The sequence below is a fragment of the Amphimedon queenslandica genome, unplaced genomic scaffold (genome assembly GCF_000090795.2).
Source record: "Amphimedon queenslandica unplaced genomic scaffold, v1.1 AMPQUscaffold_13504, whole genome shotgun sequence".
Classification (NCBI taxonomy): Eukaryota; Metazoa; Porifera; class Demospongiae; order Haplosclerida; family Niphatidae; genus Amphimedon; species Amphimedon queenslandica.
Genome location: NW_003546260.1, coordinates 190,782 through 199,068, shown reverse-complemented (window position 1 = coordinate 199,068; position 8,287 = coordinate 190,782).

Here is an 8,287-nt window from a genome sequence, read left to right as displayed (position 1 = left end):
ACACATTATTGACCTTTCACTTTTTCAAGTAATGATTAGGCTTGGGATAATTATGCTATTTGTTTTTGGTTCTATTCTATTCTTAAATTGTCATACTTATTGCTATTATTTTTGCACTTTTCTAGCTATTATTCTATTTTCAAGAAAATTATCTTAGCTTTGTCCCCTCGTTGAGGAAGTTATAATAAATGAGCTAAAATTTTAATATGGAATTCTCAAAATTGTACTGTTTAGTGGCAGTGATTTTATTCCGGCCTTTACCATGTGGAAAACAATTAATTTTTATCAGTGCCTTCATTTTAATGTTTGGGTACACTTTTTTGGAAAGGCAGGATGACACTTTCTACAAAAGAAATGTCCTTCTCTAGCCTAATGTCCTACTTTTGTCTCTCCATTTCCTTCTTTACTTTATTGAGAGTTTTCCTGACATGTAAGAGATGGTCTTGCAACCTATAGCAGGATTAGGAAATAACTAGACCATTTTAACATTAGAGGGGCGAGCAAAAGGGAGTCCCACATTAACATCTTATAGCTGACTTGAGTATTGTAAAAGAATACCGGCATCAAACAAAATTGATGATAGTGTATGGTCTCTGGAGTTTCTCCAAGTGTAACATTGCGAGGCGCTTAATAAATAATGTTGATACATGACCAAATCCTCAAGAAGTAGAAAACATCAATCATGAAAAACATTCATTCTCAACAGTGAGTATCCCAAAATTTCATTGTTTCAATTTTTTTAATGAATAAACACATAATGATCAAGAGTTAATAATACACTAATTATTCAGTTAATCCCTTTAGCAATATTGTTATTGTCCACTTCAAGCTTGACATGGTCGGCCATCAGTAATTTTTCTTTAATGGTTAATGGATTGAGACTCCTCCTGAGGCTGATATTCATCCTCCATCACTCTATCTCTTCTTGACTGAGACCTGTCTCTGTCAGCTGATAGACATTGGTATCATCAGCAGGTGTCTCATGAACTCTTCTTATTGAGCTTTTTCCAAAAGTGACTTTTGTAAAAATTTGCTCTTAAAATTGCACTCATTCTCAAAAGAATCTGATGTAATATTGAGGTACTTAAGGGTAACGTTACAGCCAGCCATTGCCTTGACACTGGGCAATATTGGCCGGGCACCTCCTTATGACCACGTATTGCTGTACCTTGTTGGCCTAATACTCTAATGCTTTCAGAGATACATTACACACTGAGAATTCTCACCAATTTGTTGACACCTCACACTTATTAGCTGGTTTGCAACAGAAGAGTCATTAGCACAAGGTAACACTGGAAGACTTCATTTTTGCAAATTCATTGGCAACCACACTTTTAACATTCAGGTATGCTTTTTTGAAGAAACAGAGTGACACTTTCTACGGGGAAAATGTCCTCAAGCCTGATGCCCCACTTTTGTTTCTCCATTTTTTCCATTACTTTATTAAGAGTTTCCCTGACATGTAGGAGATGGTCTTGCAGTCTGCACAACCTACAGTAGGATTAAGAAATAACGAGACAGTTTACCATTAGAGGAAAGGCGTTTTATAAATATTCCACTGATACAAACTCCAAGTATATGCATTGCATCTTCTTTGGAGTTTTCTGTACCGAGCAGCTCCTCTTTTTAGGAATGGAGTTTCTCATTCATATCACCAGTATCTACATAACCAGCAATAAGATTCCCTGTTTCAGAATCAAAAGTCAGCCCCTCCTTAATCCTTATCTCATCCAATGATAATACAGCCTGTCTGAAAACAAAAAATCATTTAAACAACTGCACAATTAATGTATCATATACCTTTAAGCTTCATTCATTTCCTTTACTTTATAACCTTCAAATAATTGGGTAAATGCCTCTTTCTGAAACCCACACTGGGTTTAAACCAATGAGTATAGTCTTTTAAAGTTCTTTGTGAAGGTAATGTAATAAGGTTAGAATTTTGAATGATGTTGTACATCTTGGGAGATCTAAGCATATTGCTAATACACCAAGAAACACCGTCATGTCCGTTGTTGTAACTTGAGAAAAGTATTATTAACAAACAACTGAGTAAGAACTATAATTGTTCAACTGACAAAAATCAAAGTGTAAGCACCTTAAGTACACAGACAATTAACACATGCACAGGATGTGGTTTACAAAAATTACATAACTGTACAGACTAATTAAAGTCACATACCAATTGAAAAAATTAACACTAAATAGTTTACCACATCCGTCTATCAATCCCACCAAAAAACCACACCCCATCAACCCTCCTCCCCTTGTGGTACTTTCACTTAACAATTTGGATTCGTCAATCTCAATAACTTCCCTCACACCTCCAATTTGAGTCAACTCCTCCTCAATTATGGTAGCACATACCTCTCTACAAAAGTTGTACCAGTCTACTACACTTTTGTTCGAAATGACACATTCCTCCTCAGTGAGCTTATTTGGAAGTTCCTTGAACCAAAAGTAAATCTCTATAATTTGCTCCAAGGTTAGCTTAGAGTGGTCAAACCAACTCCCTTGCCTTATGCTGACTTTGCCTTTACACCTCCAACAATGACCGTCTGACTTATAAGAAGTGTCCCTGGCATGCCTCAGTCTTCCTTGACGACACTTCTCACTATCCTCATCTGTGAAATTGCCAATCAAACCTTTCCTTCTCAACCAATTTTGTGTAGTCGTGTTATTTGATGTAATACTATAAGCATTCCTCAAGAGCATCTTTCAAGTAGAAGAACTTGAGGAAGAAGAAGAAGCAGCAGCAGTTGCCATAATGGATATATACAATGAATAGTGAATATCTATAATGAGTACGATAACATAGTTTTGTCTTATAGTTTCAAATTGCCATAATAACAATACACGTGAGTGCAATGAACACATGGATGTCAACTACGTCCATGTCATGTAATGAAACATTCAGTAAAATGGTGCATTTTCCCTCGGCTTTGCCTTGGGAAGATATCTCGGGGATTTGAGTCTCATATTACTGATATAGACCTCAAAGGTATGGTATATAAATTGCATATGCAGCTTTTTTGAGCTGCGATTGTCCAGTAGAAATTAGGATGTAACTGAAGCACTCAAAATGTAGTACGTGATTAAATATTTCATGAACACAAATGAGATTAAATAAGTTAATAAATGGCAAATTTAAATAAGCAGAATTAGAAATTTATAAAGGAAGTAATAAATACAAGTAAGTGGTTAAATATTTGATTAACACGAGTTAGATTAAATAATTGAATAAATGGCTAGTTTAGATTAAATGGTTCCATGACGATCAGTATCGCCTTGTTCCATACAAAAATGGTTGATGCTGTGACCAGCTTTGATTTCAGGATGACGAGCATCTGCACATAGTTCTTTTTCAATAGCTGCTGACTATAAGAAATGAAGGAGTGAGTGTAATTTACAATAATTGTCATAAGAATTGATACATAGAAGAGTCTATTAATTGTATCTACTTTTTGGATTATGATTCTTTTTATTCTTGAGCCAGGGAATTTGCTCTTGTACATTTCTCAACTTTTTAAAAGGCACCCCAGGCCTAAGAATATGACCCGGACAAATATGACTCCGGACAGAAGATAGTTTACAATTTTTTGATGGTTCAAATCTGAAATAAAAATATCAGTAAATAGTAAATTGTGTAGTACTTAGCAAAAATTATTATATTACTTACGGGAGCATGCATCATTTGTACTGATGTTGTTGAAATAACCGGGAGACGTATCACTACAGTTATTAGTCATATTTAATTGGCCTGTTTCTGGTTCTGTAAGGAATGATTGATATGGAGTAAACATAACATGAATTTACAGTAAATTAATTCTACCACAATGAATATGAATATTTATATTACCTTTCACATAAAATTGGATTTCACACAGTTCTACTCCAGCTGGTGAGCCATCTTAATGACATAGTTCAAACTCAGAAGCCTAGAATGTCCTCATCAGTTGCTTCCTCTACTGTAGTACTTGTAGCACTGTTGGATTTTTTAACAATTATTTTTGCTACTTTGTCTACAGATTCATTGTTAAGATTTCCATAAAGCCAGTTGATGTCTTTTAACTTGCACAATGGGGACCCTCCAGACACACCATACTTTGAGACTGCAAGTGCAATATGCCAGCAGAAAGGTTATTCTGTTGACACTCTTGAGCCCATTGCTCTTTTTCATTGAGAAGACTATAAATTTGAACTGCTCCAAAACTTTGAGATGATGGTACACCCTTAAAAAGGATTTCCCTTTACACAATTCGTATCTCTTGTTGTGACATTTAAGGTGCTTTCCCTATCTATTTCTCTGATGAATGAATTTACTCAATTTCTCCTGAATCAAGTTGGAATTATAGTGATTGCCTGGATTTTAAGAATGTTGTTGTACACTATAATTTTAAAAGAAATAATACACAATTAACTACCTCAATATTATACAGAAATATCCCTTCGCTAGCCTTAGGGTGTCATCAGATTCATCACTGGACTCACCACTGAGATGAATAGCAAACTCACTTGGTAAACAAAACTTCTCCTGTAATTTAAGTCTGTCATCATCCCAGTGGTGGTCCTCAACTTTACCTCTAACATGTTTAACTAAATCAGCCTATCGCTTTCCTTCCATGCAATATCTTCACCTTATCAAGCATGAATTTAGAGGTGTTTGCCTTTATGTGGCCCTTATTCTGTGCCAATGCCAATTCAATCAGATTGAGTGTACAGTGTGCCACAGGCAGACGAAGTACTTCATGACCAGCTTCATGAGCCATTTTATCAACAATGTACTGTTAAGGCCCATATTCTTCACAGAATTTTGTATGATTGACAAGAGTTCTTTCTTAGTCATATGTGGGCTAAATGTAACATTATAACACACAAGCCACTGATACCTTTTTAACTTATTTAGATTTTGGCAACTCTTCTTCAATCCTTTAATGATATGACGCATTGTCCATGGCATTGAAACTATTAAGAAGAATATTTTGGAGCAGCTTCTCCCTCCTCAAAATGTTCCCCAGTTATCTCATGGTGATCACTTGTGTCTTTCTTGGATTGGAAGATGCAAATGGCGTTAAGGATCCAACATATCTGACGTCCTGCTTTTAAAATAATGGAACGTTTACCATTAGCTGATGGGCATCTCACTCCCCCCCCCCAAAGTATCCACTGTTACAGTATTGTCTTCTACCCAGGCCAAATCTTTGTCATTATGGGCATTGGCCCAGGTTTTATTGAGGAAGACTACTGGTATTTTATTTATTTAGTTTTGCCTCATCTTGCATGATAGGACCTTTCCGCTTGCTGATATGTGGCTGCTCATAGTAGAATCGTCTCTTGTCAACCTTTTTGTATTTGTAACCTAAGTCCTTTATTGGTAATGGTAGCATTGCTGTCCATTTAAAAGTCCATTGTCACGTAAAATTTTTAATATAATTTCCACTGTCTTCTTATGTTGTCTGTAATGTTGCTGCAGAGATGGAAAACTAGTGCGTCTTGTTGTACTGTGTTTTGTCCTGTTCAGAAATTATGTTACGTATTGTCATTATGCTTAGTTCTACAGTAGGAAAAGTAGTAACCATAGTGAAGTATAATGCTAATCTCTACCTTTAAATAAGTAAAACTATCCGGCTTACTTATGTAGCATCTGCTGTCCTTTGAAATGGTCTGTGAGATTATCCTTTCTTATGTAATGTCTTAAAGTAGTAATGTGTGCAATTTCGAAAGTTTATCCCTCGAAAATTTCCACGTATAGGGTATATACAGTTATCTCTCACTTACCATGTTGCTACTGTCCTGCTCAAGTTGCATTAATACCGAAACTGCGTCACTCTTTATACTTATATCCTCACAAGGAAGCCAACTAGATGACAATCAACGCAACTATTTATACTGCATTACAAACCTGAGTTTATAAAGTTCTCCATCTAAAGTTAATAGTGAAACTTAAAAAAAACACAAGAATACAATTAATTAAAATTTTGAATTATGATATCTACTTCTGGGTGTTCAAGAGTTTTTAACGACTCAATAAACCTGTCCAAGTAGCTGTTGTCTGGTAAACTACTTAATTGAAGTAATATGTTATTCAAGAGATAAGCAGCTTTTTTGAGCTGCGATTGTCCAGTTGAAGTTAGGATGTAACTAAAGCACTCTGGAAATTGACACCGTTCGATACAAAAATAGTTGCTGCTTTGATCAGTTCTGATATCAGGATGGCGAGGATTAGAAGATAAATCTTTTTCAATAGCTGTACTGCAGTGATAATTGTCATAAAAATTGAGATGTAGAATAAACTGTTAGTTGTATTTACTTTTTTGGGATTATGATTCTCTTTTATATTCTTGAGCCTGGGGAATTTGCTTTTGCATATTTCTTGGCCTTTTAAAAGCCCAAAAATATGATGATGACTACTATAATGCCACATAGTATATAGTTCAGAGTTTTTATAGTTAAAATCTAAAATAAAAACGTCAGTAAAAAGTAATTTGTGTAATACTTAGCAAAAATTATACTTATGGGAGCATGCATAAATTATATTGTTGTTGTTGAAATAACTGGGAGACGCATCACTACAGTTATTTGTCATATTTAGTTGGCCTGTTTCTGGTTTTATGAGGAGTAATAAGGAGTAAACATAACATGAATGTACAGTAAATTAATTCTACTACAATAAATATGAATAATTGTATTACCTTTGGCTAAAAATCCCTCTTACCAAGAGAAAAGTCAGCATAGCTGGTCATTTTGGTGTGCAACTTAATAGCTTAGTGGAGGGGCCAGTGCACTAAAATCATCTGTTCCTTCCACAATGAAATATCCCTGTCTATCAAGTACCTGACTACGAGTCCAATTTATTACCCATAAAAGAGGCTTTGTTGACATCTGCTAAAGAGCAACCGTTTATTATCATTGTGTATAATAAGTCACTTTATTTCAATTTTAAGGAATGGCTTCCAATGTCCATGATGTACATTTCTTCTGAAAACGATATCATCCGATTAATACTTTTGTCCCCTATTTTCCTATGAGGTACCTGACGGGGAAAGACAGTAAGGATAGCATAATTGTAATGCTGTGTCATTAAACTCATTTCACAAAATCAATCTTCCTTCGGGTGCATGGTATTTCAGATTTGCTATAGTTACGAGATTCTGACTTCATTTAGTTTTGGGGGAAATTTCAGGTGAATTATCTCAAGATCTTATTTTTAAATGGTTGCTACCCTCCACTAAAAAGTCAACTGTCCCATACTGTTTTGAGAAATTTTGCCACCATCACGTGTTGCTTCTGTTTGTAAAAGTCATAGATTATCCGTCTAATTACATCTTTGTCGAATCTGTCAGGTGAACAGTGAAGAAAGACGGAGATGAGTGGCTGTCCATTGCGATGTCTGTCAGGAGCAGAGGAGAGGTTGTTCCTGAGGCCTGGGGAAGCAACTCACCTAGCCTGAAGAAGCCACAAAAGGCTGAACAGGCTACTGCCCAGCACAGTTTGTTAAAGAAGCTAGTCTGACGGGGAACTGCTTCCGGCCAGTATTCCCTCAGCTGCCTCATTATGGAGGCAGTAATAGGGAAGCAGGTTCTATTGGACAGACACTGAGACCTTTTTATCCCTCTTGTAACATAGTGCAGCCATGGCCATGAATCAGTGGGAGGGGCTTGGAGGCCTGCAGCTATCTGAAGGTGTCTGAGAGCAGAAAGGTAGGAGGCTATAGAGCGTGATTGAAAACCTTGATTGGCAAGGTATGCAGCAAAGAGACAAAGAGACCTCTCAGAGAGAGGTAGAGGGCAAAGTTGGAGGCTAGCACAAAATGACAGGTAGCGTTTCTGGGCTGTGGAGTAAGACGACTTGGAGGACTGGGCTAAACCGAGGCTAAAGAAGCCTTGAACAGCTCTTTCCAGCGAGCTGACGTCCAGTTGAGCTCCTTGTCTAAGAGCATGGAGAGTAGAGGGCTCAGAATCAGAGAAGGGGTCCTGAGGGCCTGACCTATGAAATTTCATAAAAAGTAACTCACATTGAAAGAAATTACTCTTTTTGACATGACCTAAAAGCTTACAGTGACAACAGTTGGCACAAGTGGTGGACTTACTACTCTTGTCAGTTCCTTTACTGGAGTCTCTGCCTGTAGCAATCATTACTTGACCTTTACGAAAGTTAGTTTTTAGACTTACCCTTTGATGACTTTCCTATGTGACACAAAAATTAGATATATTTCGATTAAACGTACCAGGCAATGTTGTTCCTATGCTTGCCTTTGCTGAAAATTCAAAGATGTAGCAACAATAAA